At 44.1% G+C, this 12,490-nt stretch overlaps 1 protein-coding gene across 3 annotated transcripts in view; it reads left to right on the top strand.

Moving 5' to 3' along the window:
• csrnp1b (cysteine-serine-rich nuclear protein 1b) overlaps positions 1-12,490 on the top strand; it is a 92,419-nt gene that overhangs the window by 70,627 nt on the left and 9,302 nt on the right. Inside the window, exon 1 of one of the 3 annotated variants that reach the window (XM_086019992.1) lies at positions 6,250-6,485. The exons of the other annotated variants lie outside the window; for them this stretch is intronic. The gene's annotated coding sequence lies outside the window, so the exon portion shown is untranslated. Of the gene's footprint in view, positions 1-6,249; positions 6,486-12,490 lie in introns of those variants that run through there. 3 annotated transcript variants of the gene reach the window in all.

The following is a 12,490-nucleotide window of genomic DNA, read 5'->3' as shown; positions in this document are numbered from 1 at the left end:
CAATCACCGACTTCCAAGTGTGGCTCGTACTTGCTTAATTCTGGATTCATAAACATCTCTAAAGTGCAGGAAATCATTTCTGGATTTCCTCCTCTGCTTTTCTATTGGGTTGAAGACTGAAGCGGCCATTCAATGACCTTAACACGCTGCTGCTTCTTGAGCCACTCCTTTGTTGTCCTGGAAGTATGTTTCCATCAATATTCATAATAAATAAGTGTATATTTCCTCCTTATCGGAATAATGTTTACCTGCTTCATGCCTGTTATAGCTAAATCAATTTTGCATCTGAAGATTAATCGGTTGATCAATCGCATGTCGGCAGGAAGTCAATATGCTGGTTAGCAAGCAAAATACATAAATGAAAATGATGTTCCAGTTCTTGTGTGTGTGTGACATAATTTGGCTTTAATAACAACACATTTCCCCAAAATGTGATGATAGTTAGCCACGGTGCTATTTTGCAGTAATTTTATCCATAAGCGTAAAGGTGCCTTTAGCTCTTGCTGCCGTGAGTGTGGTCATTCTTTTTGATGGTCTATTAAGCAATCAATAATATTGTGTCAGAGGGAAGTCTATAGCACATCACGCCGTATGAATAAAACATAGAACAAATGTCCTGGGAGAGACATTCCAGAATGCATTAGCGCAGAAAGCCAAGTCCAAAAAAACAAAACAAAAAATCCACACACTCCAAAACTGGCAGCGTGTTGTGGCCTTAAAGCCAAAGGCACAAAGTAGAGAAAACACGCGTACAGTATGCCGCAAGCGGAGAGGGCGACTCGGACATAGTGCTTGTTTGTTAGCCAATGAATGGGAGCTTTGAGTACGGAGCATTTCTTGTCCGCGAGGAATGGCGACAACGGCGGCGCAAGTCGGACGATTTATGACTCGTGCCTGTCTCTGAGGCCAGGCTGAGATATCTGGACGTGGCCACAGTCCTACAAGCAGAGTTGCTGTTTGGGGTACAACAGATGTCCTCGATCGGCCGACCGCATTCTGGATGCGGGCCCAGGTGGCTTTCTATATAGAGCGATAGTCTGGTTAATATTGTGTTTGTGTGAATATGAATTAAGTGGCAAAATCCGCCTGTTTTTAATTAATCCATCTCGGGCGGCCATTTTGTCACTCGCTGTTGACTGAAAATGATATCACAGTGGCTCGGGTAACAACCAATCATTGCTCAGCTTCAGAAAACAGGTGGCAATCCATTTAGCATTAGCATTAAGCTAATGGATGTTCATTCCACAAAATTATATGGTTTGGTTGAACATTGCTGTAACTAAATTGTCAACTTGTTTTCAGTTTTAAAGTCAACCTTGGTGGTGCCAAATAAATAGCTTGAAGCAAGCACACCGTGCCTCTGTATTTGGAGAAATGTGTGAGCGAGATTCTCCTCCGTTTGTTTCCTCAAAGCGATGTTCTAAGATGGACTCAATAACAGAGTGAAAACAGGCGCTAAGGAATACATAATAGGTTTAGGTGTGGTTTAATAAGTTTGCTATTAGATTTGTGTGGGAGAGGTAAACTATCCCAAGAAGCCACAGTATTAATGTTCTGTCAACATTGTGGATTTTCACCTCCAGTATTGCTTCACCAACGTTGTAAGTCTTGATATTATGATACACATCCCCGTGGTCATCAAGTGTCTTATTTCTTGCGTCTGCGCACCTCCCTCCCGAAGTCAACCAGGATGAACCCCGCATTGAAACACAATGCCGTGGCCCTCCATCACAGTCCCGTCTGGGGCTACAGGTGACCAGCTGTCTGCCCATGTTGCGCTCTCCTCCGGGACAGCTGCAGCCATCAATCACGCCCTCCCTCCCTCCTCCCTTCCACTATCCTTGAAACAAGTCGTGTCCGTCTGGCCGCTCTGACCGCAACAACATCAGGCTGCCTCATCTGGTCTCACGTCACTCCTCCGGGCAAGGGGGGGGGGGGGGGGGGGGTGCTGTTCTTGACTTCTACCGACACAGATGTTGTCGTGAATTTAAGCTTTGATGAGGCGACTACAAGATGTTTGAAAGCGCTGAACAGGGGGGGGGGGGGGGGGGGTGTTTTCAGTTGGAACAAAGCTCATGCAGAAGACTCGGTTGTGTTTTTCACAAAAATATTTTCTGTAATTCTGACTTTAGTAGCACACTAGTGTAGGATAGTCATCAAACCGTACTTTCTGTAATGCCCATGCATGTGGGAAAGGAGAGGCACAGTCGCCAATGCACTTTTCCAGCTCTTTTTTGACACAATGAGCGCACGATGCACAAAATGAGCTGCTGTCCGCCACAGCTCACGCCCAGACACCCACACATTGGCTCGCTCACTTGATAGCCCTGCAGGCCCCGGCTCTCAAAGAGAAATCAACCCAAACATATTTTTTTCAAGAATATGTTCCCAGCAGGCCCACTAGTTGAAACACGGCATTTTGATTTGATATTTGTGTTTGTGAAATATGAGTTAAGCAGCAAAATGAATCCCTTTTTAGCCATCCCAGGGGGCGGACATTTTGTCATTTCTGCCGACTGAAAATGACATCACAACTACTCAGGGCTCAGGTAACGACCAATCACGGCTCAACTTCACCAAACAGGTCGTGATTGGTCGATACCTAAGCCCTGAGTAGTTGTGATGTCACTTTCAGTCGACAGAAGTGACAAAATGGCCACCCCCAGACATGGCTCAAGACGAGTGGATTAACTCTCATTACACAAACGCAACAATTATCAGAATGCCTTGTTTCAGCTAGTGGGCTTGCATTGAACATAGTCTTGAAAAAAATGTTTGGGTTGACTTCCTCTTTAAAGGCTCATATATGATACAAGGACACGACAATATGGACAGTATTTTATATACATTTTAACACCTTAATGATTATGTCACAGACCGAATACAATCAACATCCATGCCATATTTTTTTCCCCACGAAGCAAAACGGTTGTTTTCAGGTTGCCTGGTCAAATTACACCTGTTTGATTCCAGTCTAGTGCCCCAGAACTCACATTAGGAATAGTTTTACGACGCCGTAAGATAATAAGACAGCCGCGGCGTGACGTGTGCATTCAATGGCCGCAGATGGAAAGCATTGAAGGCCATTATTGTGTTCCTCAGAGGGGGTGGAGGTTGTCTTCCACTGTGAACTCTTTGGCACACTTTTAAAAGAGAAGGGGGTCTTAACATATGCAAGCCTGTCCCGGTGGCTTTTTGGCACCCCATCCCCCTCCCCTGTCAACATCCACCCGACACACAGCTTCTTTTCTCAGAAGTCCTATAAGGGAGGGTCAGCGTGTGAGTCGCAGTGTTCCCTGGAACCTCTTCCTTGTTTTTCCCCCCCAAAAAATTAAAAAGGAGGCGCTGACGGGCCCGACAGGCGACTTCAGAGGCCAACATGAAACGGGACTCGAGTTCTGTACTTCCTGTTTATCTCGGGAGGACTTGGCCAAGGACACCTCAACAAACAAACCGATGCGGAGAACTCACAGCGGGGATGCAAGAAGCCTGTTTGCCTGTTGTCCAAACAACATTGCTGCACATGTGCCGCCCGCCGTAATTAGCCTTGAGTGAGGAAGCGATAATCCGCATGTCTGGATGAGCTAATTGTTAATGTCGGCCATCGTTTTCAGGAGAGAGAGGCACATGTCGTCGGTGATGGATGTGACTGCGGGTTTTCATGCATGCCTCGTTGTTGTGACTTTGGGAGTGGTGGGAGAGTCGGCGACGCTAGATGGGTGGAGTCTGTCTGGACGCTCAGACTTGCCGTCTCTCAGCGGAGCACAACACCTTGGACATAGCAAACAAGTAACCTGCAATTCCAAAACGCAGACTGGTGACCACAACCGCCGTCTAATGGAGTAAGAGCTGTTAAAAGCCTTAATCTAAATTCTGTGTTTATTACGGAAGAATACTTTCACAAGGAAAATCGGAGAAATGGTTGACCAGACACAGAATCAAGTTCCTCCCATGTACATCTCAGTCCCCAGACCTAAACCCCATTGAAAAGCTGTGGAGTGAGCTAAAGAGGAGTGGTGGGTGATTTCACGAGGTTGTGCAAAAAGGAATGGTCGAAAATCCCTCTTTCTGTATTCTCCCATCTTGTGAAATATTATAGGAGAAGATTAGATGCTGTCTTGTTGGCAAAAGAGGCTTGTACAAAGCATCAAGTGTGCTAATAATTGTAACACATGATTTTATGGAAAAAGAATTCTTTCTTCTTGCACTTTTATTAAAGGTTGGATTTTCCTCTTGAAAACAAGAAAAGTCTATTGTTTTGAAAAAAAAAAATGAATTCATTAGAAGCTGTCGATAACATCTTAACCAGGGGTGGCAACAATTATGGAGGGAAGTGTAACAAAAACCAATAAAATAAGTAGGGCCCGATCAATGTGGATTTTTTGACGCCAGTGCCAATTTCGATATTTGCCAGAATGAAATTGCGTTTCCAGATTAATCGGGCAATTTTTTGTTTTTTGTAAAGCATGTAATATATCAAATGTTTCTGGGTCCCTTAATGCTAACAACAATAAAGATGTGTATTACATTCGGAACATGTAACTGTTTTACATTATTGTGTCCTTTAGCATTTGTTGAACTTTTCAACAGAGAAAAATCGATAAAAATCGAATCTTTTTTTGGCCATTTTCTTTCTTGGTGCGGCGAAGTGTTGGCATGTCATTATCTTTGTCAATGACAATGTTGTAAATTGTGTTTAAAAAAAAATGCAGATTTTATAAGATTAAATCAACTCATAAAGGCCCTAAAGCTCATCAAGTGTGTGTGAATAAAGCCCCCACCGCCCATTAGCAGCAAGACAATTAACATAACTCTATGTACACAAGTTTCGGGAGCGGAGCACCTGTGTTGACTTTGGCGGAACCCGTTGCCACTGCCGCTTGTGCATTCGGGGCCAAGTGGGAATGAAAGCAAAGTCGCCAGGGGTGCCGGATTTGTAAATACGCAAGAAGGGAAGGGTGTGTGTGTGTTTGTGTGGTGCGGAGAAAAGTCTTACACGCATTCCCATCCATGACCAGGAACATTAAATGAACTCAGACAGGCAAAAACATCCCAAAAAGCTACTTGGGTGCACTTGGCATTTATAGCAGTTTGTACTGTATATAATTTGATTTAATGCCACTCGTTTCAAGATCTTGCTGTCTTGCCTTTATTTGGGGGGAAAAAAAAGCAAGCTCCAGAAGCACTCCCATTCGTCTTTATACTGAAACAGCTCACTGTCGGTGTCATTGTTACACTGGAAATAAGTTGAGTCACACGCGATTGCAACATGGCTTACGTCACAATTCACAAGTGATGAAAGTTAGCATTTACCAGCATAGCTCCATGAAATTAAGTCCGGAACTGAAGAACTACTTTTTCAAGAACAAAAATGGGTGTCATTGTTTAGTAACAGTTTAGTGCTTTCACATGAAAAACAGAATTTGAGAAAATATTCATTAATATGACAAAAAGTTTAATTGTAAGAAAACATTTCTTTCAAGAAAGTTTATAAGTCTTTTTTTTTTTTTTAAGAATTTGAAAAAAATAATAACTTTTTTTCCAAGCAGAAATGTGTAATTGTTTGTCATAGTTTTTTTTTTTTTTTTTTTGTAAAAAGTTGCGATCATACAATAGTTGCATGGTTTTCAAAAGAAATATTGTAATCCACACCAATAAAGTCCTGCTTTTTCAAAAAATCAGTTCGGACAAGTCATTTTTTTGAGAGGAAAAAAGTTGCACTCATACATTAGTTGTATTTTTCTCAAGCTTTAATATTATATCACAGTACTTTAGTTGTATTTTTTTTTTTTAATAAAAGTTGTAATCGTACTTTAGTCATATATTTTCCCCCAAAAAAGAAAAGTCGTAGTTTGCAAAACTCAAGTCGAAATTCTTAAGAAAATATAATTTCAAAAGTCGTAATGATGATAGTCATAATTTTTTTAGAAGACGTTTGAACCCAGAACCTGATCTCCTAACCACTGGTCCACTATGTTGCCCTTCTAAAACTCCTTCGATTTTTCTGGCGTCTTCATTAAAATCGTGACTTATTGGCGAAGTGACCAACGCTTCCCCCTTCTTGGAGTTGTCTACCTCACCCAATGATGTCAAACCTTCTGCAAGCTGCTGCGCGTAATCCAGTCACGCAGCAGGAGGAAGAGGCGGAGGCAGGAAGCAGCGTGGGCCGCCTCCTCTGGTGTGTGTCACGGCCTGCGTCACAGCCACACGCCGGGAGGGAGTTTTCCACTGACGAGAAAGAGAGAGAGAGGGAGAGCGAGGGCGAAAAAGCCCGAGCTAGTCGCCGCTGTGTTCCAGACAAGAGGACGCGCTCGAGCCGCACGGAGGCAGACAATAGCCGGGGCCCCGGGTGAGAATTTCGTGTCCGTCGTGGGGGGAATCGGAGAGTCAACCATCCACGATCCGCTTTATGGTTCCTCACACGTTCATTCGGATTAATCCCATCATTTGCCACCAATGCTGATCGGACAGTCGGACACTTGCTGGTGAGTATAGTGCTGTTCTATTGTACTGGATGCAATGTGCGTGCTTTGACGTGCGCTAATGTCACGCGTGGATTTTATTTTTATTTTTTTAAAAGTCAGAAAACACGCGATTTTTTTTTGTAGCGTCACAGGTGAACCCAATTGGGCGAAATCAATGAGATTGGTATTAATCATCATCATAATGAGGCGAACTGTAAGTTGTGCGTTATCTGTGCCCACGCGCAAGGCACTAAAGCTGACACCGCCGCTGTCACTCCGATAGTCACCTGCACACGACCCGCGGCCCCGCGTGATTCCTGCCATTTAAAAAAAAATCTATTTAGAAACACCACTTTGCTTTCCTCCTTTTCATTCTTTCCCCACCTTCTGCTATTCAGCTTTATTAGCGTGTTTATATTGGTTAACCTATCCCGTTTCATTTAACGTAAAGCCCACGCGTGTTTTTTTATTTTTTTTTTTATTATGTGAATTCTGTCTTATAGTTTGTAGCCTCATTGTGTGTGCTCTCCCCGACTGGAGTGCACTTTTAAAAAGCGTCTCTAGCGCGACCTCACCCGGATCATTTTTGGAAATCATGCTTTCTGGAATGACACACACACATGCACACACACGGGAGGAGAATGATCCTTTGTTTACTGACACAGCTTCCATTCCTTGTGCTTTTACTCCCACCACACACACACACACACACACACACACACACTTTCTCCAGAATGCTCAGCAAGTAGCTTGTCCAATTTGGGGAATTTGTTGCATTGTGACAACACTTGCTGGTGATCTGTGGATGTGTGGTGTTCAAACTGTGGTCCACACACGACTGGTGGTACCCCAGGAAATTCCAAAAGTGGTCCATGAGTCACTCAGTTTGGGAGTTTTTTAAACAATCCTATACAGTTTTAAACTTAAGGTGGGCAATTTGTTACATTTGTCCATTAATTTAGGACATTTCTAATGAAAAATGAAGAATTCTTCAGAAAGTATGACTGAATTTTTTTTTTTAGAATGTTTTAAATTGGTTGAGAAATGCTGTACTTTAAGGGATTTAAAAGTTGAGTGTCAGCGTGGATTTGGCTCCGCTCATCACATCTGACGTCAAATTGGGCTTCTTTAAGCGGGGTACACACATACCGATTTTTAACATCTTTACAGATGTTCACAATCCGAAACATGGCAATCACAAATGCCTCTTGAATATTTTGCAGGTTTAGGACACATCCTTAACAAACACCACACCACAAGATAATCACTCTTGATAATCTTTTAGAGACATCCGATAATCTGGCATTGTCTGACTTTGATCGACGGGGGATCGAAATGCGTGCACTCTGTGAGATTATCGGTATGTGTGGATTTAGATTTGGACAGCAAACTAGTTGACTGAGTCAACAGCACCTCTGCAGGTTGCACTTGTCCTCCATTTTGCTTTCGAGACCTGAACACGGCCACGACAAAAGATCACTTCTTACTGGTGGTGTGCACGCACCAATCTCGATGAGCACACACTTCTGTAGAGTGTTTGCGGGAGCAGAGTTGGGTTCAAGCGAGGTTGCTTTGCTTCATTTTGCTCACGCATGATGCCCCCCCCCCCTCTCTTTTGTGCTTTGGAGGCAGGAGGGGGAGGAAAGGGGGCTGGAGAAAAAGAATCTACGCACCCCCCGAAACACACAGCAGTGGCAAGCTCCCATCTGCTTTGTGCACTCTGAGCTCAAACTCTTTAGTTTGACTGATTCGAATCGATATGAGCAATGGTGAATTTAAGTTTCTTCTATAATTTGGAAAAAGAATTAAAGAGAAGTGTAGAATTCTTTAAAAAAAATAGGGAGGGCTGACAAAATTGTTGGAATTGACTGTTAAGTTCTCCATAAATTTGGGTTAAAATCTTTTGAGAGATGGCAAATTTAGATTTGTCTCTTAATTCGGGAATGTTCGTGTGAGTAAATGTGAAATTTTTGAAAGGAATGCTGAATTGCTTGAGAAAAATAGGATTTTGGGGGAATCGTTTGAATCGGTTCAAACAATTGTGGATTTAAGGAGATTTTGTAAAACTCCTCCATTTTAATTGGGGAATTTTTTTGGAATTTTTTTGTTTTTTTTTCAAAATAAGAATTTTTAAAATGTTTATCATTTTGAATATGGATGGACAAGAATTGATACCAGGTATCGCTATTGGGACGGTACTGATCTTATTTTGAGTTTTTTTTAAGGATACTCTTGGAGGCTCACAATACCAGCTACAGATACTTAAGGCAAAAAAACAATCTGACATCGTCCTCCTCGCCAGTAGGTGGCGCTATACTACAGCGGTTTGACACATTGGAGAATCATCTACGTCAGAAAGGTCTTTGTTCAAATTATTTTGTCCTTTTGATATGCATCAAAAATATTAGCGGTATCGTTGAATACTCATACTGGCTTCGGTCTGAAAAAAAGTGATATCAAGCATCCCTAATTTTGACTTAAAACATTTGAATCAGTCGACAAATGCAGAATGTGACCGCGCCATGACCGCCTCCTCGTTCTCTTCGCCGTCTTCCCATCCTCCACACGCAACCCCGTCCCGACACTTTGACTATCTCCCGACTGGTGCGGCTTAAAAGTGGCATGTGAGCTCCACGTGCAGCTAATTCCCCAGTCAGGTGTCTCCCGCATGCGCCCTCGCCTGGTGCCGCGTCGGACTTTCCGAGCCAGGGAAGAAGAAAAAAGCCCACATCTGTGTTCGATTGAGCTCCTTTACAGCGAGAGCGGCGTTGCTGCCAGAGATGGAATTCCTGCGGCTTTGGAGACATGACATTATTTATTTGCTTTGCGCCGCGCTCCCTCCCTTTTCCCAGTACCTCTCCTTTTTGGAAAGCGGTGCCACGGGTCGCGGCGGGGGAACAGAATGTTTCTCTGGGAATGACACCGGAGAGAAAACAGGAGCCATGCTTTGTTCAGGCAGGCGGAACGTTTCCGCACTACGAAATGACGTCAGGCCTACTCGATTGCGGTCATCCCCCCCCCCAGCACCCCCGCCCTTGCTATTTGGGCGGGACTCTGGTCCGAGTCTAGATGCGAGTCATTAATGCCATCCATAAAAATGTTCATAATTGCCTAAATTCATAGTTTAATAGAAAAAAAAAAAGACAAATTTGTGAATTAGGAAGCAACTTGAAGATTGCAGAAATACTCCTGTCAGGAAGTCGTCGCTACACCTGTTAGGGTAAGATCCCACTTTTTGCTAGGTTCTCTATAAAAGACGATTAAATGCCTGATCTCCCGTTATGACGGCAATTTTGCCTTATCTATCGATAAGAAGAGTTTGAGGAATTCGGCCTCCCGTCATTTCGTAGAATTTGGCTCCCGTCTTTCCCGGTGACGAAGTGAGAGGTGCGGTGCCCTGAGGCCTTGAGTCCCAACCTGCCTTGACATGTTTATACACACACACACACACACACACACACACACACTCACACTCACACTCACACACACTCCCGGGCTCATCATTATCACATTTTATGAGCACTCACTCACTCAGTGAGACAGTAAGACAGACAGAGGCTGTGCGGCGGTTGTCAGTCTGCCATGTAAATGCTCTCGGCTGGCTAAGATTAGTGCCCCAAACACACACTCGCGCACACTTTATCGTTATCAGCCGCAAAAGGGCAGGACAAGGCAGCACAAAGGGGACAAAGTCAACCGGGCTGTCGGATCAATCGTGCTGCCGGATTCACTTGGCTCTCTTGTCCCTGCACACGACATCATTCCCTTTGTGAGCATTTCACAGCGCATTGCATTCGTCACAACGCTAAACGTATATATCGTCAAAAAGCCGCCCGTTGCCAATTTTGATCATAAGGGGGGAAGCGGACTGAAGTTCAAAACGATTATTAGTATATGCTTACCCCGATTAAGGTATTGAACAGTAGGGGCGTGCATTTCGCGAATAAAGGACTATTTGATACGTGTCTCGATTCATGCAATGAGTTTCTTGTTGAAAGTAGACGATCATCAAACAACAAACAATTAGCAACATTAAACCGATTCCTAACGATTCATGACTTTTTTGATTGTTCTTTGACCGGCTCAAGCTTTATTGAGAGAGATTCATTTGTTCAAGTACCGATGCACTCGCGTGTTTTAAATCCAAACCGACTTTCTGATTCAAATCACTTTTCAAATATAAATAAAAAAATAACTCTTAACACGCCCCCCCACATCACAGGATAACCATTTAAAGACTTCCATAGGTGTTGTTAATTTAGAGCCACCACACTGACAAAAGGCAGAATAAGCGTCGCTAATGTCACGCTAGTGCGCCCGATAATCGGGTGGGACTGACATGGCGTGCCTCTCGATTGGATCTGCGTTGTGCCTTTTAGTGACAAATCTTCCCGAGCTCGGAGATTTATCTCCCCCCTGTGTGTGCGTCCCTTTTCATCCCGCCACTGATGGAATGACAGCAATGCATAATTTAGCGGGGAGCCGCCAACGTGCAGCGCTGCCACTCCAGGCGCTGATTTTCCTTCAGGAGACCCCACCGAATCCTACTTTCCTGCCACAATTTATGAACAGTAATGATAACGAGATTGTTAGTATACTCCAAATAAGTAATTGAAGCCTTGTCTTCTCTTCTGCCAGTTCCACATTGACCACAAACCAGGATTAACCTCTCGCCATTGTTTCTGCCCGTTGAACAGGATTAGCAAATCAATGTGTCAGGTAGGCTGCAGTCAAGAGACAATGACCCACTTCTGACACCACCACCACTCCTCCTCCTCCTCCTCCTCCTCCTCATCTTCCTCCTCCTGTCTCCCTTCTGGCTCACTGCAGCTTTTAATTAAAAAGACTTTGCTTAGCCGGCGCTATGCGCTCCCTGGAGGACACCTCACAGCTTTGTTTTTTTGCGATTTTATTTTGTTTCTCTTGATTCCGCACCGGCTTGCATCATGCGCTTGTCTTTTTGTATGGAGGTGGCCCCCTTTGTTTGTCGCAAGGTGATTCATTCATCATGTGAGCGGCGGAAGCCCCCGCAAGGGTTGTCAGCCTCCCGCCCTTGACTCTCTACTTTATCCTTGTCGGAGGGTTGACTGCCCTTTTTTTTTTTTTGGCATAATTGCTCCTGTCGGGCCGTACGGTGAGCTATCGGTTGGCACGCCTGCCTCGCAGTTCCGTGGTTCTGCGTTGGAATCTTCCCACCCTCCAGCTTCCTCCCACATTCCCCCAAAAAACGTGCATGTCAGGTGAATCGAAATGCCTCAATTGTCCATATGGGCGTGAATGTGAATATGGATGCTCCCCACTGCGTCCCTCCCCGCCAGGCGGAATGCTGACGCTTGCATAACATACCCTGATAAGACACGGGCGGCATGCAGGTCACACTCTTCTTGGAACTCACGGGGAGAATCTCGCTTAGCTGCCTGCTTACGCCAAGGTCGCTCGGAATCCGCAGGCCTCGCTCGGCATTCGCTTTGTCTTAATAGCCGACGTGCTGGCGAACCCACGTTTAACATGCCACGCCGATGCCAACCCTGCAATTATCCCCTGAAAATCCCTCTGCTTTTAAACAATACGCAAAATTGCAGCTATGCCCCTCCCCACCACCAAAAATAACACAAATGTTTTAAAACGGCTGTAAACGATTAAGGCGCCACTCCGAAGACATCGTCAAATGACGGCTTTATGGACAAAGTCATTGAAAATAAATCGCCTTTCCTCTCGCCTCACTTCCTGTCGAAGTCAACCTATCATGTTTCAGTCTTTTGTTTACACCACACACTAAAAAAAAAAACAACAAAAAAACGCATCCTTCAATCGAACATTCCATGCCAGTGAAAATCACGCTCAACACACTGAACAATTACTTTAAATAATCCAATTATTGGGTTCTTCCAGAAAAAAAAAATCCTGAAATTAGGCCCGATTATCATATGCGTGTACCCCACTTGAAAAATTTCACAGATTTAACACTTATAATTGTCCGCCTTGACTTTTTCCAAGACTCGCCCCACACCACATGATAATCTTTT

This window comes from Filicampus tigris, chromosome 21, assembly GCF_054856515.1.
Source record: "Filicampus tigris isolate MCC_2025a chromosome 21, RoL_Ftig_1.0, whole genome shotgun sequence".
NCBI classification, from domain to species: domain Eukaryota; kingdom Metazoa; phylum Chordata; class Actinopteri; order Syngnathiformes; family Syngnathidae; genus Filicampus; species Filicampus tigris.
This window is presented reverse-complemented; position numbering and strand designations above follow the sequence as displayed.